The 22,759-nt window shown below is 42.3% G+C and overlaps 1 protein-coding gene across 2 annotated transcripts in view; it reads left to right on the top strand.

Annotated features, from left to right (window-relative positions):
* Nucleotides 1–11,168: 11,168 nt before the first annotated feature.
* The window catches only part of LOC124595029 (leukocyte elastase inhibitor-like), a 217,883-nt gene continuing 206,292 nt past the window's right edge, over nucleotides 11,169–22,759 (top strand). For both annotated transcript variants that reach the window (XM_047133589.1, XM_047133590.1), the window contains exon 1: nucleotides 11,169–11,266. The gene's annotated coding sequence lies outside the window, so the exon portion shown is untranslated. The remainder of the gene's footprint in view (nucleotides 11,267–22,759) is intronic.

Raw genomic sequence — 22,759 nt, forward strand, 5'->3', positions numbered from 1 at the left:
CAATTTTCCGGAAGGTTTCGGCAAAATCACTAAGGGTGATGCCCAGAGAGAAGCTTGCACACGTTCAATCACACCTTGTGATTCTAAATCGTGTAATGATCTTGCGACCTCATCACGCAATGCATGGGGAACATTGGGCGCTCTGAAAAATTTCGGTTGCGCGTTTACTTTCAGTTCCAAATGTGCTTCATAGTTCTTAGCGCAACCAAGGCCCGGTGCAAAAATGTCTGCAAATTCTGCACATAGACTAGAAACACCGGCTGAAGGCACAGTCTGGTTCACTGATAGGACCTGATTTACTATAGACAAGTTAAACAACTGAAATAAATCTAAACCAAACAAGTTCACTGCAGAAGAAGAACGAAGAACATAAAAAGACACAAGTTTTGTTTGTCCCATGTATGTTGCAAGAAGGCTGCACTGTCCTAACACAGGGATATTCTGACCTGAATATGTAGTTAGCTTAACATTTGCGGCACGCAACAGAGGTGTGCCCAGTTGTTTGTACGTTTCTTTATTGATCAATGAAACTGCAGCTCCAGTATCGAGCTGGAATGGGACCACGTTACCATTAATGTCCAAGTCTCCAAAAAGTTGATTGTCCTGCTGATGACAAGAGCGACTGTCTCGTGCAATTTGAACAGACAGTGGTACAGAATCACTTGCTAATTGACGTGATTTCCGGCGACGTCGACGCACACTTTTTGTGGGACGCACACAGTCACTTTTAGAGAGAGTGTCACTGGGCGGAGTGGAATTAACTACATGAATGGCCATGGGCGAAGGTTCACGAGCCTGAGTGTTCTTGGTTCGATTCCGGCGCGAAGCAAAGGGCCTGGAATGGTTGTTAGTGTCCGATCTGAGCTTTTTCTGGCAAACACTCTGAACATGTCCTTTTTTATTACAGAAGAAGCAAATCGCTTGGCGTGACGGGCAATTCTCACGCGAATGTCTAGTAGCACACCGTGGGCATGACTTCAGTACTGCATTTGTGTGCTGGCGCGGGACACGTCTTGGAGGGCTTGGCTGCAGCTGCGCGGACGAGCGCGAGGGCTGTTTACCGTTCCGTGCAGCTCGCCCGGCGGGCCGGTTAACGTGACACACGGCTGGCGAAGTTGCAAATGATTCCTGAGCAAAGTCAAGTGCGTCCTGCCTATCCAATATGTCTATCACTTGTTGAAGGGAGGGATTGACTAGTTTCAAAATTTGCTCCCGTATACGAACATCAGAAACGTTCTGTGCAATTGCATCACGTACCATAGTACCTGAATAAGGGAGTCCACATTCACACTCAAAAGCACAATCCCTCGTATGGCCTTGCAAAGTTGCAACCCACTCCCGATTAGTTTGACCGGCCGTACGTTTTGTACGAAAGAACGTATACCGTTTTGCAACTACATTAACTGATTCCTTGAAATATGCATCTAATGCCGACAAAATTTCGTCGTAGGACAGAGTTGCTACGTCGCGTCGGGGAAATAATTTCACTATCACACGGTACGTTTGCACCCCTACACACGCCAATAAATGAGGCTGCCGCTCGTTACCCTGAATTCTGTAGGTGGCGGGATGAAATCCAAATTGGCGTGACCACTCCGTCCAGCTTTCCATCGCCGCATTGAATTGTCGAAACGGCGGTGCAACTGCGTGTTGTGGCTGCGGTAGCGGTGGAGCGGCGGCTGCCGCATCGTTTTGCATTGCACGTTGACCCTGGACGAGCTGTCCAAGGGCATCCAATAAGGCCTGCGTCCGCTGATTCTGCAAGCGATAAAATTCGGACAGTACATCTGGAGATTGTGGCAAAGCCATGACACAAATAAATTAGAGCAATACGAATGCGAAATCCTCTTTTAAGCCTCGTCGCCAATATGAAGTGTCGGCAGAAGTGCCAACACCGTGTTGTTTGAGGAAGCCGAAATGCACGCTATAAGCTCACGCAGGATGGCGTGAGGTCTGAAACAGGATACTTAATGAATGCTATAAAGAAAAGTACGTAGCTTCTGGGATACTTAACTTTAATCCACAATTGGTGAACATTGGTCTTGTTACTGTACATGCTTCATTAGATACATAGCAAAGGATAAATGGCGCCTTGCTAGGTCGAAGCAATTGACTTAGCTCAAGGCTATGCTAACTATCGTCTCGGTAAATGAGAGCGTAATTCTCAGTGAACCTTTCCTAGCAACGTCGGCTGTACAACTGGGGCGAGTGCTAGTAAGTCTCTCTAGATCTGCCGTGTGGTGGCGCTCGGTCTGCAATCACTGATAGTGGCGACACGCGGGTCCGACGTATACTAATGGACCGCGGCCGATTTAAAGGCTACTACCTAGCAAGTGTGGTGTCTGGCGGTGACACCACAACTGTCTGCCATAGCTCAGTGCTCCGGTATTTAACGAGGCATCCACCAATTGTTATCCACATACGTGATGCCCATGGGTTGGCAGTTGCGGCGGCTGGCGGACCGCGGTGTAATTCTTACTGCCAACCCAAACAACTGCTGCGCTACGAGTGTTTCGAGCGCGCCTATCGATCGTGGTGCGGCATTCTTTGGAGTCGTGAGTACCGTCACCACAGAAACCATGCTCCATCACTCATGGTGTAATGGTAAGAGTCTAACAAACCATCGTTGATGTTATTCAAAAGCCACTTGCAGTAGTCTACACGTTTGCAACCGTCATCCAACCGTAATTGCTGCACAACCGTCACACGATATGTCTTCGAATTAAGACTTTTAAACATCCGCTGGCAACTGCTCCTACTTATACGAGCCTGTTGGACCAGTTTGCTTATAGACTTCTTTAGGCTCTGAATAATTCTTCGGTGAATGTCTGCAATAACTTCTGGTGTTGGAGCTGAAGGAATTCTTTGTCGTTTTACATTTTGTACAGATCTGCAGGTGCGCCAGTTTTTATAAAGACTCTGTATTTCCCTCTTTGGTGGTAGTCCTCTATCCTGATACTTGATCCCGAAAATTTTGCTAGTTTCCTTAATTGAACCAGTTTCCATACACAGATGACCATTGTCCGCCGCGAGGTTGATTGCCTCCTGGTGGTTTTGCGGGCTCGAGACGCAGTAAGGAAAGAATGTAGGCGGAAGATAGACGACCGGCAGCCATTAAGGCAAAGACATGGCCCGCAAATGCGGAAACCCACTGACATAAGTGGTTTTGACAAAGGGCACATTTTTATGGCCCTGTGGCTGGAAACGAGAATCTTTGAAACGGCGAAGCTGGTCGCCTGTTGGCGCACTTCTGTCTTGAGCATCTGTGGAAAGTGGTTGAAGGGTGGTGAAATAACAAGTAGGCCATATGGTATTGGACGACCACGTCACATCACAAAATGTAGCGGTCGGAGTGTATCCCCCCCCCCCCCCACCCATCCCCCCATTGTGTAACCTAGTATAGAGAGCGATCTGTGGCAGATCTGACGACACGGTATAATGCTGGTGCAGGTACAAGTCTTTCATAGCACACCGTTCAAAAGCCATTGTTCAACGTGAAGCCCCATTATCACACGATCCCTACATGTTCCTCTGTTGACCCAACGACATCGTCATTTATGACTGTAGTGGGTGCAGCATCATTGAGTTTTCACCGTGGATCAATAGAAACGTATCACCTGTCGAATGAATCGCATTTCTTGTTACACCAAGTCGATGGTTGTGTCCTTACACGCCGCCATCCAGGCGAATGACTGCACGAAACATGCACTGAGCCACAGATGCAGGCCGGTGAGGGCAGAATTATGCTGTGGGGTACATTGACTTGGGCTTCCATGGGATCTGCGGTTGTAATCGAAGGCATCATGACAGCAATAAACTACGTGAACATCATTGCGGGCCACCTGTATTGCTTCTTGCTTAAAGTGTCCCCCTATGGCGATGACATCTTCCACCAGGATAATCGTCCGTGTTGGAGGGTCAGAATTGTGCTGTGGTGCTTTGGGGGGCATTACAGCGAACTAACGTTAATGTTTCTATGTTGTTGTTGTTGTGGTCTTCAGTCCTGAGACTGGTTTGATGCAGCTCTCCATGCTACTCTATCCTGTGCAAGCTTTTTCATCTCCCAGTACTTACTGCAACCCACATCCTTCTGAATCTGCTTAGTGTATTCATCTCTTGGTCCCCCTCTACGATTTTTACCCTCCACGCTGCCCTCCAATGCTAAATTTGTGATCCCTTGATGCCTCAGAACATATCCTACCAACCGGTCCCTTCTTTTTGTCGAGTTGTGCCACATACTCCTCTTCTCCCCAATTCTATTCAATACTTCATCATTAGTTATGTGATCTACCCATCTAATCTTCAGCATTCTTCTGTAGCACCACAATTCGAAAGCTTCTATGCTCATCTTGTCCAAACTATTTATCGTCCATGTTTCACTTCCATACATGGCTACACTCCATACAAATACTTTCAGAAACGACTTCCTGACACTTAAATCTATACTCGATGTTAACAAATTTCTCTTTTTCAGAAACGCTTTCCTTGCCATTGCCAGTCTACATTTAATATCCTCTCTACGTCGACCATCATCAGTTATTTTGCTCCCCAAATAGCAAAACTCCTTTACTACTGTGTCTCATTTCCTAATCTAATTCCCTCAGCATCACCCGACTTAATTCCACCGCATTCCATTATCCTCGCTTTGCTTTTGTTGATGTTCATCTTATATCCTCCTTTCAAGACACTGTCCATTCCGTTCAACTGCTCTTTCAAGTCCTTTGCTGTCTCTGATAGAATTACAATGTCATCGGCGAACCTCAAAGTTTTTATTTCTTGTCCATGGATTTTAATACCTACTCCGAATTTTTCATTTGTTTCCTTTACTGCTTGCTCAATATACAGATTGAATAACATCGGGGAGAGGCTACAACCCTGTCTCACTCCCTTCCCAACCACTGCTTCCCTTTCATGCCTCTCGACTCTTATAACCGCCATCTGGTTTCTGTACAAATTGTAAATAGCCTTTCGTTCCCTGTATTTTACCCCTGCCACCTTTAGAATTTGAAAGAGAGTATTCCAGTCAACATTGTCAAAAGCTTTCTCTAAGTCTACAAATGCTAGAAACGTAGGTTTGCCTTTCCTTAATCTTTCAGTATTGCCTCACGTGTTCCAACATTTCTACGGAATCCAAACTGATCTTCCTCAAGGTCGGCTTCTACCAGTTTTTCCATTCGTCTGTAAAGAATTCGTGTTAGTATTTTGCAGCTGTGACTTATTAAACTGATAGTTCGGTAATTTTCACATCTGTCAACACCTGCTTTCTTTTGGATTGGAATTATTATATTCTTCTTGAAGTCTGAGGGTATTTCGCCTGTCTCATACATCTTGCTCATCAGATGGTAGAGTTTTGGCAGGACTGGCTCTCCCAAGGCCGTCAGTAGTTCTAATGGAATGTTGTCTACTCCCGGGGCTTTGTTTCGACTCAGGTTTTTTAGTGCTCTGTCAAACTCTTCACGCAGTAACGTATCTCCCATTTCATCTTCGTCTACATCCTCTTCCATTTCCATAATATTGTCCTCAAGTACATCGCCCTTGTATAGACCCTCTATATACTCTTTCCGCCATTCTGCTTCCCTTCTTTGCTTAGAACTGGGTTTCCATCTGAGCTCTGGATATTCATACAAGTGGTTCCCTTTTCTCCAAAGGTCTCTTTAATTTTTCTGTAGACAGTATCTATCTTACCCCTCGTGAGATAAGCCTCTACATCCTTACATTTGTCCTCTAGCCATCCCTGCTTAGCCATTTTGCACTTTTTGTCGATCTCATTTTTGAGACGTTTGTATTCCTTTTTGCCTACTTCATTTACTGCATTTTTATATTTTCTCCTTTCATCAATTAAATTCAATATTTCTTCTGTTACCCAAGGATTCCTACTAGCCCTCGTCTTTTTACCTACTTGATCCTCTGCTGTTTTCACTACTCAGAGCTACCCATTCTTCTTCTACTGTACTTCTTTCCCCCACTGCTGTCAATTGTTCCCTTATGCTCTCCCTGAAACTCTGTACAACCTCTGATTCTTTCTGTTTACCCAGGTCCCATCTCCTTAAATTCCCACCTTTTTGCAGTTTCTTCAGTTTTAATCTGCACTTCATAACCAATAGATGATGGTCAGAGTCCACATCTGCCCCTAGAAAAGTCTTACAATTTAAAACCTGGTTCCTAAATCTCTGTCTTACCATTATATAATCTATCTGATACCTTTTAGTATCTCCGGGATTCTTCCATGTATACAACCTTCTATTATGATTCGTGAACCAAGTGTTAGCTATGATTAAGTTATGCTCTGTGCAAAATTCTACCAGACGGCTTCCTCTTTCATTTCTTATCCCCATCCATATTCACCTACTATGTTTGCTTCTCTCCCTTTTCCTACACTCGAATTCCAGTCACCCATGGCTATTAAATTTTCGTCTCCCTTCACTATCTGAATAATTTCGTTTATCTCATCATACATTTTATCAATTTCTTCATCATCTGCAGAGCTAGTTGGCATATAAACTTGTACTACTATAGTAGGCGTGGGCTTCGTGTCTATCTTGGCCACAATAATGCGTTTACAATGCTGTTTGTAGTAGCTTACCCGCACTCCTATTTTTTTTATTCATTATTAAACCTACTCCTGCATTACCCCTATTTGATTTTGTGTTTATAACACTGTATTCACCTGACCAAAAGTCTTGTTCCTCCTGCCACCGAACTTCACTCATTCCCACTATATCTAACTTTAACCTGTCCATTTCCCTTTTTAAATTTTCAAATATACCTGCCCGGTTAAGGGATCTGACGTTCCACGCTCCGATCCGTAGAACGCCAGTTTTCTTTTTTATGATGATGTTTCTATATCCCGACATAATTGTCGTAAAGGAGTGTGCCTATAATATAAGTTAAATGTTTATTTGACACTACAATAGTGAAGCCATAGTCGCACTACATAAAATATTTCTTTAAAAAAGGGGTTACACTACCGGATTAAACGAACTACGTCGTCATTTTCAAATGTAAAACATCAGTTGGAGAATATATAATGGGAACTGTTACCACACGTCTCACAACCATTACGATTGTTGTCAGATGTATTGTCACAATTCCCATTATACAGTGCGAGTCACGAAGATATGAAAATATTTTATTCTAAAAGTAAAACTAAAGAAAAAAGTTCACATAAATATAGGTCTGCAAATGGTTAGTTACGGAGTTACGGCTAATAAAAGATTTTGCCTAAAATTTAGCAACTTTGCCAATACGAAGCCATCGCAAAACTGTACGAGGTTAAAGTAAAGCACGATTCCCATTTATTTTGTTGTTATTGTTCTGGTGAATGTAATAAAACACGTCCCAGACGTGTATCTGCAGTAGTTTTCGAAAACATCAAGAGAAGCAAAGATTATTATACAAGTAAATTAGTTTAATTTCCATTAAGAATGTAGAAACGTTTACTTCATAGTTGGCAACCGTTAGTGAGCTGTTTCAGTCGTTTCTTAAATTTGAAACGAGTTAGTTTTCTGTAGTGTTCAGTGAAAGAACATAATAAAAACAGTGTATTTAAGTGAAACTACATAGTAACTGTTGTAGTTGGTAGATTATTTATGAAATAGGGATGCCTTTCAAATTTACGCCGGAGGAATACGCCGATATGGTGTTTATTTATGGCAAATGTGATGGTAATGCTACGGCTGCGGTTAACGAATATCGCGTACGTTATTCAACTCGGAGGATACCGAAAGCACGAACCATTAGCGGAGTATTTCGAATGTTATGGGTGACAGGTTCTCTAACTAGCGTTTATAAACTGTACGAGTGCTCGATACGTGAAGACGATGATGATTATTACCACCTTTTTTCTAAAATTAAATTCTCTACAACTTCTGTTGAAAACATTGTTCTATTGTCTGGAATTTAAAAAACAAATTGGGCCAAGTAGTTAATAAATTTAAAAAATTTACGAAATTACGCCTTCTGGAAAACTACTGCAGATACACATCTGGGACAGTATTATTAGATTCACCATATCAATAACAACAAAATAAATGGAAATCGTACTTTACCATCGAACAGTTCTGCGATTTCATTCATATTTGCGAAGTTGTGAAATTTCAGGCAAAATCTTTTATTAGTTGTAACTCTGTAACCAAACATTTGCGGACCTATGTTTAGATGAACTTTTTTCTTTAGTTTGACTTGTAGGATAACATTTTAAAATATTTGCATGTCTTCGTGAATCACCCTGTATGTTCTCCAACTGTTTTACATTTGAAAATGGCGACGTACTTCGTTGAAACCTGTAAAGCAACCCCTTTTTTAAAGAAAAGTTTTATGTGCTGTGACTATGGCTTCATTATTTTAGTGTCAAATAAACATTTAACTCACATTGATGTCATGACCAGCAAATGAACCTGATCTGTACCCACTGGAACAGATATCGATGCCAGCTGCGTACCCGTAATTTGCAGGAACTGCTTGACGTGTTAGTAGGCATCTGGTGCCACACACTTCTGAAAGCCTGTCAAGGACTTGTAGACTGTGTTTGAAAGGTGGAACAACACGCTATAAACCGGTGGTCATAATGTTTTGGCTCATCGATGTACACAGGGTAGTCCATTGATCGTGACCAGGCCAAATATCTCAAGAAAAAAGCGTCAAACGAAAAAACTACAACGAACGAAACTTATCTAGCTTGAAGGGGGTAACCAGATGGCACTATGGTTGCCCCCCTAGACGGCGCTGCCATAGGTCAAACGGATATCAATTACGTTTTTTAAAAAAGGAACCCCCATTTTTTATTACATATTCGTGTAGTAGGTAAAGAAATATGGATGTTTTAGTTGGACCACATTTTAGGATTTGTGATAGATGGCGCTGTAATAGTCACAAACATATTGCTCACAATTTTAGACGAACAGTTGGTAACAGGTAGGTTTTTTAAATTCAAATACAGAACGTAGGTACGTTTGAACATTTTATTTCGGTTGTTCCAATGTGATACATGTACCTTTGTGAACTTATCATTTCTGAGAACGCATGCTGTTAGAGCGTGATTACCTGTAAATAACACATTAATGCAATAAATGCTCAAAATGATGTCCGTCAACCTCAATGCATTTGGCAATACGTATAACGACATTCCTCTCAACAGCGAGTAGTTTGCATTCCGTAATGTTCGCACATGCATTGACAATGCGCTGACGCATGTTGTCAGGCGTTGTCGGTGGATCACGACAGTAAATATCCTTCAACTTTCCCCACAGAAAGTAAGCCGGGGACGTCACATCCGGTGAACGTGCGGGCCATGGTATGGTGCTTCGACGACCAATCCACCTGTCATGAAATATGCTATTCAATACCGCTTCAACCGCACGCGAGCTATGTGCCGGACATCCATCATGTCGGAAGTACATCGCCATTCTGTCATGCAGTGCATTGAAACATCTTGTAGTAACATCGGTAGAACATTACATAGGAAATCAACATACATTGCACCATTTAGATTGCCATCGATAAAATGGGGGCCAATTATCCTTCGTCCCATAATGCCGCACCATACATTAGCGCGCAAAGGTAGCTGATGTTCCACTTGTCGCAGACTTCGTGGATTTTCCGTTGCCCAATTAGTGCGCATTATGCCGGCTTACGTTACCGCTGTTGGTGAATGACGCTTTGTCGCTAAATAGAACGCGTGCAAAAAATCTGTCATCGTCCCGTAATTTCTCTTGTGCGAATCAAATACCGTCCGCACTGGCGGAATGTTACGTGATACCACGTACTTATACGTTTGTGACTATTACAGCGCCATCTATCACAAAGCGAAAAATGTGGTCCAACTAAAACATACATATTTCTTTACGTACTACACGAATATGTAATAAAAAATGGGGGTTTCTTTAAAACAAAAAACGCAGTTGATATCCGTTTGACCTATGACACCGCCACCTAGCGGGCCAACTATAGCGCCTTCTGGTTTCCCCCTTCAAGCTAGACGAGTTTCGTTCTTAGTAGTTTTTTCGTTTGATGCTGGTTTCGTGAGATATTTGGTCCGGTCACTATCAATGGACCACCCTGTATATTTCCATAATTCTAATTCTACCTTCTATCTAGAAAGTCATTTTGTAGACCGCGAAGAGTAACGTCTAACTTCACTGATAAAATAAACTGAAATGCTGACAGAAGAATGCTAACAATGGATTACTGAATAAAACTATGTGTTGTTGTAACTGTTCACTCTATTTCAAAAGTTGAAATATTGCAATTGCATTCAAAGAGGAGGGAGGTGGGGGGGTACTTTTAATGCGCCACCTATAATATGGCCATCAGTACAAGACGCAGACTGTCCAATATTATAATAGGACAATCTACCATTAGCCAAGTAAGTGCATTTAAATATCCTGGAAGCACAATAACTGAAGACTTGAGATGTCACCAGGAGGTGAAAACTCGAATTGCCATAGCGAAGGAGGCATTCTACAGAAAGAGGAGACTCTTATGTGGCAAATTAGATAAAGGAAAAGGCTTGGCAAGTGTTTTGTCTGGAGTGTGGCACTATATGGGGCAGAAACATGGACGCTGAGACGAGAGGATGAAAAAAGGTTAGAAGCATTTGAGATGTGGACGTGGAGGAGAATGGAGAGAATAAGCTGGATGGAAAGAGTGAGTAATGAAAGAGTATTGGAAAGGGTTGGTGAGAGAAGATGTCTGCTGAAGGTTGTAAGAGAAAGGAAAAAGAACTGGTTGGGACATTCATTGAGGATGGAGTATTTGCTAGCAGATGCTTTGGAAGGAATGGTTTGTGGGACAAGACTGAGAGGAAGGAAATACAAGAGGATAGACGACATAAAGGGAAGAGGAAATTATGCAGACCTGAAGAGGATGGCAGAAGACCGGACAGCCTGGAGAACTACCATGTGACAACCTGCCTTTTGGCAGAACACATGATGATGATGATGATGATGATGATGATACAGTTCGCAGTCCTGCTAGAGGACACCGTTGGTGGAGCTCCGCCGAGTGCTGCAGAGTTGCAGCCAGTGTTGGGACGCGGCGGCGCAGCTGCCCTCCAGCCGCTCATCATCGCCGGCCTTGAGAGTCAACACAATTCGCGGCCGGCAGGTGATGTCACGGCTTCCTCCGCCGCAAAAGGAACAGCGGGGCTCCCCCCACGTAAATACCAAGGCAGGCGGGCGAGGGCCGCGCGTCAGTCGCGCGCTGGCCGCCGTCGAGACCGCCTCGTGAGCCTGCGCTCCTCTGACTTCACACTGTCTCCTTCACCGTAGTAAGTACCGCGAATCGGCGCAGCGCCAGCAGCTCAGTGCGTCACAACGTGCCAACAATGACGTCAGTAGGGCCAGTGATCGTCATATTTACCGTTCGAAATTTTCACGTACAGCCACGTAGCACGCGGGGATCATTAGCAGACATTGAGCAGCTTTCGCTGCGAGGTGGATCGTTGGAAGACACGAGCAGCTTGCCGGACAAATGATTAACGTGTTATTACGAGGGCAAGATCGAGTGTTTCCAAGCCTTCAAGTGAACGAAGTTTATTTGTCGAAGTTATCGTGCCGTCTTCCGTCACAAGACCGGTTTGGTGCAGCGTTCCGTGCTAGTCTTCCCTGTGCAAGCCTCTTCATCTCTTAGCTGCCACCTGCATCAACTTGAACCTGCTTGCGGTAGTAAAGCCTCGCTCTCCCTCTACAGTTTTTACCCTCCGCAATTCCGTCCACAAAGTGATCATTCCTTTGATGATTCAGGATATATCTTATCAATCGATATTTTCTTTTAGTCAAATAGTGCCGCGAATTCCTTTCTCCCCAGTTTCGATCCAGTAACCTTAACTAATTTATCGATCTAGTCATCTGATCTTCAGCAGTGTTCTGTAGAATCACGTTTCCAAAGTTTCTACCCTTTTTTTGTCTACACTGCTTATCGTCCACGTTTCGTGTAATGTCTCATTCTTCTTTCCAGTTTTTATATGACGGCAAAAAACACCTCTCTGCATCTAGAAAGGTTATTAAAATCACAACCGATTTCACGCCAGTTTAGCCGATTCTCAGGTGATCTAAGTGGTGTGCGGACATTTGCCACGCCGGACATTAGCCACAATTTTACCTGCTCGGAAGGGTTGGGTCCCTTGTCTCCCCCTCCACCTCATCGCTGTCGCGCAGTTAAGGTACTTACTGAGCCTTTCGGCTGGTTTGCTTAACATAGGAGCAGAATCTCTTTGGATTTACTGCCACATTTTTAAAGAGACTTTCGTTGTGGAAACTATTAAATGCATCTCGCATTGAAATCCGCACCAAATTTCGAGCCTCACTAATACTATTTCTTTGAATTTAAGCCACATATGGTCTTCACTTACATAGTTTGGAAGGATTGGAGACTGTCTCTTAGAAAGACGTCAACCGAATTTTTAGCTGCTTTTATATGTATTTCGCGTTTAGTTTTGGTGAATTTCTTTGTTACGGAATTGAGCCTCGCTCGGCTGTGTGTTCACTAATCCCTGTGTATCCGTCGTGATGGTCACGATTATTTGTGGCTACGAGGTCAAATGTGTTTTAGTAACCATTTACAATTTGAATGGCTTCGTGAACTAATTGTTCAAAATAATTTTAAAAAAAGCATTTAGAACAATTAGGCAAGTTGATTTCTATCTACAATAGGGTCTGAAAATGTATTTTTGTCAACATACGGAAGGCAGATTGAAGTCACTGCCAACTATAATTGTATGAGTAGCGTACCTATTTGTGATGAGACTCGAGTTTTCTTTGAACTGTTAAGCGCCCGCATCTCGTGGTCGTGCGGTAGCGTTCTCGCTTCCCACGCCCGGGTTCCCGGGTTCGATTCCCGGCGGGGTCAGGGATTTTCTCTGCCTCGTGATGGCTGGGTGTTGTGTGCTGTCCTTAGGTTAGTTAGGTTTAAGTAGTTCTAAGTTCTAGGGGACTGATGACCATAGATGTTAAGTCCCATAGTGCTCAGAGCCATTTGAACCAACTGTTAAGCAACTGTTTCATTTGAGGCCGGGGGTCGGTAAAAGGAGCCAGTTATTAATTTATTCCGGTTGTCGAATATAACCTCTGCCCATACTAAGCCACAGGAACTATTTGCTTCAATGTCGCTTGTGAGCTGAAACACACATTACATTATTTTTCCTTAAGTTGTGCTTTTCCTGAAGTTAGTGCAGATCACTACAATTACGGCTTTTCCTTCCGAAACCTAGGATGCTTTCTCTGTGACCCTGTAATTACCAGAGCTAAACAATGTAGAACAGCAACGTATGTTACAAGCATAGCATTCTGTATTACTTCATTTCCTTATTTCTAACATTTTACAATTGTACGTCGACTTTAGATGACATGTCAATTATAGATGTTCTTATCTCTATTTAGTGAACGTATTTTCAGTCATGTTTTGAACATTGTCCCACTACACATTATTAACTAATGTTTCGCCGCAAGGGATATCGGATTTTAGAGAGTAAATTAATATGGAGTACTCGTTCTTCTTTTCAAACGTTCACATTCCCATTTCTTCTTTCCTTACTGTCTTTTGGGCGTGCAGTTATAATTAAAGTAGGGACAAATGCAGCGATAAAAAAGAAATGATTAGCGTACATTCGCATTCTCTTTACATCGTTCCTTTCTTGTTGCTCCCATGCCGATCGACTGTTTCTATCGCAATCAGTAAGCGTGAAGGAAGCTACCCTACAGACAAAGGGACCTATATTTATACTTGGCAGAACTAATTACATACTGACATAATCGTAGGTGTTGCTTTAGTTTCCGAAAAGTTATAAATATTTCGATTTCGGGAAAGAAGCTCTGTATTTGACCAAAACGTCGGAAAAGAAGGTCCCATACGTACTGGTTGTATCGAGTAAGATGTGGAGACGGCGGTTTGAAAACAGGGATTAGAAAGGAAGTATTTTACAGTTTTTCTTTTTACACTGGCGTAACAAATACTGCTACATGTAGTAGTATAGCTCTGCACATTGCGTTTACAACGTTATATTACGCCTTCTTGAAGCCTTTCTCCGTCCTTCGCGTCATTGGTAGATTAAAACTACCTACAAGCGTTTGCCAAAGGGTGTATCCCTAAAACATAATACAGCGAGTGTTTGGTGCAGGGAGAATAAAATAAGCTCTTCAAAGCGAGTGAAAATGTATATAAGCACCAATAAAATCGCACCGTAATATCATCTGGAGACGGTGTGGGCGTGGCCATAAGGAACATTGAACTAGCTAGAGCCCTATGCGAGCAGCCCTGAGGAAAACTACACTGGCCGTGGTATCCGAAAACACAGCGAGATGGCGCTAGAGAAAACGAGGCTAGTGCGCCGAAAGGCGAAGCGTGAAAGAGGGGGAGATGCTGTACATACAATACATTACACTTTAAATCAGCAGTTGATATAGAAAAAAGACGACGCATGGATATAAAACTATATAGTAAATCTCTCTCCAGTCATTTTGATAGTTCAGTGTATAACGTGTGATGGGTTTCATATGAAATTCCTTTTAACACATGTACATTCCTTTTGTGATCCCATTTGGTGTAACCAGCTGAACGTCTCAAGAATTTGATTTCACAAGCTGTTAACCTTTTCGCGTCTTTTTCCTTCATTGTCCACGTTTCGCTACCACAGCACAGCGCAGGGCTTGCTAACGTTTTACAAAGGCGTATTCTGGAGTGCTTTTGAACTAGGGAAGGTTTTTAATACGTTAGTAATGACTCCCATTGCTTTTGTATAACTGGTGGCTTTTCGGCCAGGTCCCTGTCTTCCAGAAAGGATAATTTGTAGCCTAAGCATGTGAACATGTTCACTCGTTCTTAGAATTTTCTTTTTCCAACATTTCGTACTTTGTGTTGGGTATTTTTCACAAAATGCCATAATTTGTTTTTCCGGTGTTGATGTCCATGCTGTATTTCACAGACACAATCCGAAAACTGTGTGTAGGTCGCAGCAAGTCATCCTCTGAAGATGCTACAAGAGCTGATTAGGCTGCAAAAATCAAAGTGTTTCTTTTCATTCGTGAAGCCGTGCTGCATTTGTCTCCACTCTTGGATGATTTTATTCATATAAATAATAAACAGTAGTGAAGAAAATATGCATCCATGCCCTACCTTAGTATGGTTGTGCCGTACTCTGACAATTTGCCATCTTTCTTGACACAGTTTAAATTTGTTCAGTAATGTCTGTACGTATTTTCGATAAGTTGCTGGAGAATATGGTCACCTGCCAGAATCTGTATTAATTTATTTCTGTTGACTTTATCAGAAGCTTTTTTTGAAGCCAACCAAGGCAATTTGTGTTTCTAGATTAAATTCTCTGCATTTTTCTGTTAGTAGTTTCAATCAAAAATAGCCATCACAGCACGATTTTCCTTTGCAAAGGCCGTTTTGTTCCACACCCATTATAGGTTCATAGTGACTGCACAATTTATTTTTGATGGTGTAGTCTAGCTCAGTAATCTTATTCCTCGGCAGTTATCACGATTTTTCAGTCTCCTTTTTTGAAGATAGGAATCACAATTCATCTAATCCAGCTCTCGGGTATATTATCTCCTGACCAGATCATTTTTCAGAAGTTTAGGAATCTGCCTATAAATGACTTGCTTTCGTATTTAAACAACTCTGGATCGATTTAATCTTGTTCTGGGACTTTATTATTTTTTGTTTCGTTTTATATTTCTTTAAGTTCACATTTACAGGTGGTTTCTCTTGTACAGTCCCCTGAGGGCTGGACTGGAAGAGGCATTGATGTTGGAGACCATGTAATGTTTAACACCATGTAATTTCGAAAAAGATTTCCCAGCTTGTAGATTTGTATTCTGTCAGCGATTTTCTCTTTCTCAGAAATGATTTTCATACTACTGGCAGTCTGCGTTTTGTATCCTCTCTATTGCACCTATCAGCAATCACATTGTTCCCCAAAAGCTTTCTATATAACACTTGTAGTGTCTCATATCCTAATATTAGTCCCCTCAATACCGCCTGACTTAATTTAATTACACTCCATTACATGTACTTTGCTTTTATTGTTGTTCATCTTATAACCTCTTTCCAAGGCACTATCAGTTACTTTCAACTAAACTTCAACAGTCTACAATTTCGAAGTCATATATTCACTTCATAGTTTTTTTTTTTAAGTTATTATTTAACTCTCCCTGAACGTTAGTGCCATTTAAAGTTTCTCTTTAGTTTCCCAAATTGCTCGCCTATCTTGGGGGATAGCCTATAAGCCTGACTCACACTCCCTTCTCACAATCAGCTACAGCTTCCCTTTCAAGTCCTTCAACTCTTCAACCCTGTCTCACTCTCCCTTCTCAACTTTCGCTTCCCTTTCATGTCCTTCAATTCTATAAGTGCTGTCTGGTTTCTGTACAAGCCGTAGATAGCCTTTCGCTCCATCGGCGCTACTTTTAGAATTTTAAAATGTATTCCAGTAAAAGTTTTCTAAAGCTTTTTCTAACTCTTCAGTAGTTGCAAACATACACTTGCGTTTCCATAGCCTATTGTCGAAGAAAAGTCGTAGGGTCAATATAGCCTCGTGTGTTCCTGTATATCTCTGGAACCACACTGATCCTTCCCAAGCTCAACTTCCACCATTTCCATTCATCCGTAAATAATTCGTGATACCATTTTGGAGTCTTTACTTGTTAAACTGATGATTCGGAAGTACTCACACATGTCGGTATCTGCCTTTAGAACTGGAACTGATTATAATCTTCCTGAAGTTTGAGAGGGTTTCGCCTGGCCATGTACCTTACATATTAAGTGGAAAGGTTTCAGCATGCCTGTATTTCCCAAAGTCGTCAATAATTCTGAGGGACTATCGTCTAATATAGGTGCGTTTGTTACGACTAGGCCTTTCAGTACTCTGTCAAATTATTTTTTATATCGAAGAGCTTTTTTCCTACGTTTACCAATTAGTAGAATCTACTCTAAAAGTGTGACGCTTTGAATTTCTGTGAAATTCCCATCTATGGCCTCAATATCCATTTGACTCAAAACATTTGTCAACGATACCTACAGATGTATTTGCATGTTGTAAATTAAAGTCAAAGGAATTCCATTGTTGCGAACGCATTGTTTGTCCCAACAATTCGTGCGTGTTTCGTTTTCCGACTGACGCAACACCTTTGTAGACACCTGCAATTTTCTTTATGAAAGATTTTGATTCAAATTTCGTTTTTGTAGTCCAGTCCTATATTTTCATCTAGACGTGTAAAGTGACTTGCACAGTAGCCTATTCTCTGAATACTATTTTGTATTTTTTGCGCAGTAATTAATTAAATGAATCACGTTTATTTCCTGAAGCACAATGGCCATAGTGCATTCCCAGGGCATGAAGTCGAGTTCGCCATTCTTTGGTTCTTATTCACTAGCTTCGACCCATTTCTTTGATTGATGTTTCGTTTCTGAAGTGGTGAACATCATCTCATCCACAGTAACAAACCGGTACACAAAATAATTTGGAGTCTCTGCGAATATATTTGGGAAATTCATATGTGCATTTCCTTGTGGTAAGCATCCAAAAAATGTGACATTCATTTTGCTGAAAACTTTCTTGTAGTCAATCCCTCAAGTAAAATATAGCGTATTCTATCCGGGCGTTGTACCTTCAGCGTTGTGCTGTATTATACACGTTTAAATGCCAATTGTCTCTTATCATATTCTGATCTGTCTCTGAGTTCTCATCTCCAGTTGCCATTTTGGTACGTCTGTCATGTGGATCACCATCAAGAGACGTACCACTCCGTTCGAGTTGAAATTATAGGGTCAGGCTCACTATAAACGTTTCCCATCTGCAGAGAAAATTCCAATGGTTGTTAATCGTCCAAAATAAAGAATTCTGTAACGATACCGTATAAGTGTTTAACTATTTGCATGAAGTGCACACAACACTAATACTTGCAAAAGTTATTTGAACAAACGTGTTTGGTAATTAAAGCTGACGCGACTTACGATAGTACGAAACGCGTAGCAAAAACAAAAATTTATTGAAATCAACGCCTTGTCTATGACAGACGGAGATCCGTTGTCCATGCATTCGTTCAGCTATAAACCACTTCCAGTAACATTTACATACGCCATTAATATCACTAGCGAAGCAGCTCATGGTCATAGTGTGTGCATGAGTACGAAGGAAGGTTGGATGTTTTGCATCCACGGTCGGATTTAGGTAGGTCGGGGTGTCGGGTGCAGCAAAAATTCTTGGATCCTCACAAAAAGGGGGCTTACATGAGAACATGCTAGTCATATTTTGAATGAAGCTAAATAGTCATATTTTGAATGAAGCTAAATCATCACCTGTAATCAAATCTGAATATGATAAATTTAGTTCATTTGTGTTCTAAGTACCTGTCGCAGCTTAAGCAGGGTCTGCATTTTGGTACATTACCGTCCATCTTGAGCGATCTTTGGCTTCTGCATTGATAACTCCCACAGTGGTCATGTCATTGCATAGTGTGCCAAGCCTCTACAGATATAATAAATTCTAGTGTAATACTAACTGCATTGTAAAGAAACAGTAGTTAAACATAAATTCATAAGATTGTCGGATCCGTCAAGTCCACTTTTTATGAAAGTTGAGACCGTAGGTTCAATCTGCAGTTCACATAGTATACCCTTTTTTGTAACAAAAGAACTGTTACTAAACTTATTTTCTCCCCATGCGGGAAAAGCACAAAGTAAGGTGAAGAATCCAAAATCCATTTCATCCTGAAGTACTGTTGCCAAAATCTGACTTATTGATACTTGAGTCACAGCAACTGGAACGTTTGTCAACCAACGATCGATGAAAATGTTTGTTTAGTTCGTAGCTTGTGCCGGTAGTGCAGCAGACCAGCGAACTGCCTCTGTTTGCCTAGTTTGTATATAACGTTTAATGTAGTAATTTTTTTTCATTCTTCTGTGAAAAGGTGAACAGCAACTGCCTATCTGTGTTGAATAGTTTTTCCGCTAAATGTTCGCGTATTTTGCGATCATTGTCATGCTGACTTCGCGGTGCAGTTCTGTAGTCGTCGTCGGCATGAGCAGTAACAAGCAGCAACGCCAGTGACATTTCTTAGTTTGTGTTAAGTGCCTGCTTTTTGATTACTTCATGACTTACTTCTTCTTCGAAGGGACGTGCATCTGCTTATGTTAGGTAGGTAGCGCTTTTCATTTGTCTGTTTGCGTATTTTGCAAATGTCAGAGTAGCGTTTTGTAATGTATTTTCGCGACGCCAAAGCGCCACGGTCGCCAGACTCAATTTGAGTTAGTGGCCGTTGTAAACAGTCAGAACTGTAGCGCTGTAGTGTTTAAAAAGCGAGTCGCAGCTAGGAGCAGCGCAGCAGCGGAACTTAACGAGCCGCTGGTGATTGCATAGGTTAGGACCACCTGCTGTGTACGCAACCAGGAGGAATTAAATTTTTTCCTTCGTATTAGTCTTCTTACTGGTTTGGTGCGACCCGTCCCCAATTCCTCCCCTGCACCAACCTCGTCATTCCAGAGTAGCACTTAACTCCAAACGTCCTCAATTATTTGTTAGATGTATTCCAACCTGTCTTCCTCCACAGTTTATATCCTCTGCAGCACCATCTAGTACCATGAAAGTTTTTCCCTAATGTCTTAACAAACGTCCTGTGATCCTGTCCCTCCTTCTTGTCAATGTTTTCTGCATGTTCTTGTGTTCGCCGATTGTGTGTAGAATCACCTCGTACCTCACCTTACCAGCCCATCTAATTTTCAACATTCTTCTGTAACACCACGTCTCAAACGCTTCGGTTCTCTTCTGTTCAGGTTTTCTCACAGCCCATGTTTCACTACCATACAATACTGTGCTCCAGACGTACATTCTCAAACATTTATTTCTCAAATTAAGGCCTTATGTTTGTTACTAGTAGACCTCTTATCGCTAGGAATGGCTTCTTGGCCTGTGTCTAGTCTGCTTCTTATGTCCTCCTTCTTCGTCCGTCTTGTGTTGCTTTCCTTCCAATGTTGCAGGAATCTTTCCATTTTTGATATTAAATTTATCGCTAATCTCATTCCTGGCACTCCACAAAACTTTCATCTTTCTTCAGTTCACTCTCAGCCCAGACTGTGTGCTTTCATTTCATTGAAAGGATCCTACAGTTCTTCCTCCCTTTCACCGAGGATAGCAATGTTGATGTTGATACCCCTCCACCCTGAATTTTAATCTCAGTCCAGAACGTAATTTTTGTTTCTTCACTGCTTCTTGGATGTATAGATCTAACAGTAGGGGCGAGAGATTCAATCTCTGTCTTATAACCTTTTTAATCCGAACATTTCGTTCTTGATCTTCCATTCTCATTTTTACTTCGTGATTGTAGTACATATTCTATATTATCCATCTTATACTCTATATTATCTATATTATCCATCTATAAGCTATACCTTACACCTATTTCCCAGAGAATTTTGAACGTCTGGTTCCTGAAGTTTTCCCAGAGTAATGAATATTCTATGAGGATTCGGGACTGCAGCTGGATCATATTGACTTCTTGCCACAATATTTCGGCTCGAAACAGTCCAGACATTTTCTGCCATGGGAAGGGCCGCGCTACGAAAGCTACGAGAAGGTCCTCACACGGTGGTCTTTACCAGAGAATAAGGGAAACGTCACCATGTTGTTGCCACGTGAGGTTTATGAACAGAAGATTTATAACTTTCTGAGTGAACCAATGTATCGTAAGATTGACAAAGACCCCACAGGGAAATTGGAAAGGAAAACATCAGCACTGCTGAATTCTTCTTCTGTTCCGCAAGAAGTGGCCAAGAGATTAAGATCTCATAGTTCTGTGTCAGCCAGGTTATATCGTCTTCAGAAGATTCATAAAGAAGAAGTTGCGTTACGGCCGATCGTCAGTCATATCGACGCCCCCACCTACGATTTGACGATACATCTCGCCACTCTACTGAGACCTTTTCTGGGGAATTGCGCGCTTCGTGTTCGCAACTCTGATGACTTTATCAAAAGACTGACGTTCACTTCAACTCAGTGAAACTGATTTAGTTGTGAGATTTGATGTTATCTCACTTTTTACTAAGGTTCCTCTTATGGACTCTTTGTCACTCATCAGCAGTAAGTTCACGGCCGATATAACAGCACTTTTTCCATGTCCTTTCCTCAACTTACTTTTTGTTTAACAACGAATATTTTGAGCAGACTGTGTGTTTTATGAGCAGTCCTCTATTCCCTCTGGTAGCAAACTTTTTTATGGAAGACTTTGAGGAAAGGACACATGATTCGGCAGAACTTAAACCGAGAGTCTTTTGCTGATATGTGAATGGCACTTTTGTAATGTAGCCCCCTGATGAAGAAGGCTTTTCACGCTTCTTCCAACATCTGAACTCAATCCACTAAAATATACGGTACAGTGGAATAGGGAAGGATGGTTACTTATCATTGTTTTTTTTTTTTCACGTCTTGGTTACTAGGAGAGTGAATGGGTCATTAGGGCATTCTATCTTCCGTAAGCCCACACATACTGACTTTTATCTGCAAGTGACGAGCTGCCATCACCCTCCACAAACTACTGGCATCCTTTGAAGGTTGGTGCACCGCGCCCCTCTTCTTTCTGATGGGAGACTGCCTTACAAAGGAGCTAGAACATCTACAGTCGGTGTTCAACAATAACGGTTACTCTCTACATCAGAAAATTGCCGCGCTAAGGAGGAAGAAACGTGACCACCCTCAACATCAAGAGGACAAGGAGTTGTTCAGCGAAGGTTGGTGCCCTTCTCGGTTCGGTAAAGGACGATCTGGGTCTGCCGAAGGCCGGGATTTGCAAAGTTTGTTGCCGGTATGGAAAAAGGTAATGTGATGCGCGCAGTGCATGAAGGATGTGGTGAGCGAGAGCGCCACGCTCGCCTTTCGCAGCCCAGTGGGACGGCCATAGCTGAGCAGTGTATTTTTTTTCTTTATTGTTATTTCATGCCTTCGCACCATGTGGGCAAGGGGTGGGCTGTCAGTTCGCTGAGCATTTTATTACCACAGGACGCTCTATGAATTATTCTGCCACAAAAATTTGGCCCCGGCGAGATATGTTTGGGATTCAGTAATTAAAGAATCTGTGGAAATAGGTCTAACATAAAATTTTATAAGTCATGACGACGGCTTTCAACTGGACAAGGCTGATCTCTCTAATTTCTTCTGAGAGAAAGCTTTTTATTCATAATGACACATCTGGCGACATCTGACTTTTGTTTTTAGCGCATTCCGACAGAGGGCGGACATGTAGTTTCACCTTTACCATGCGCCTGCGCGCCACAGACGGAACTGTATTTGGAGAGGGCGCGGATTTCGATAGAGGACGCCCCTGTGACGGCCGCCAATGCGCATGCGTTTCCGCGCCAATTTTTGCTATAGAGCCGACATCGTGAACTAGCAGTCTCCAAGCGTTGTTCGATCATATCGAAGCGTTCTTACCGACGCGTGTCCTCGTTAGTCAGTTATCGTGTTATTCGGGTGCTCGCGGACGTAATGTATCTACGCGGTTGTGTTTTTCACGGACGCGTCGGCGAACGTGTGAAGGCGACTGCAGGCTGCTGTCGGTTCCCCATCTGATGACGACATGGCTCACGCGTCGGACACTTCACTGGGTGACAATGTACCGCAACTACAGCATGACACCGCGAAAGAAAGCCTAAAGGCCACGTCTGTACCAGACACAAAGGCTGAATATCGGGAGGAGAAGTACGAAGAACACCGACGTCATCGCAAAGAAGCTTTAGAAGAAATACGTCGTATCAAACAACTGCTTCAGGA

Source organism: Schistocerca americana, chromosome 2 (genome assembly GCF_021461395.2).
Source record: "Schistocerca americana isolate TAMUIC-IGC-003095 chromosome 2, iqSchAmer2.1, whole genome shotgun sequence".
Classification (NCBI taxonomy): domain Eukaryota; kingdom Metazoa; phylum Arthropoda; class Insecta; order Orthoptera; family Acrididae; genus Schistocerca; species Schistocerca americana.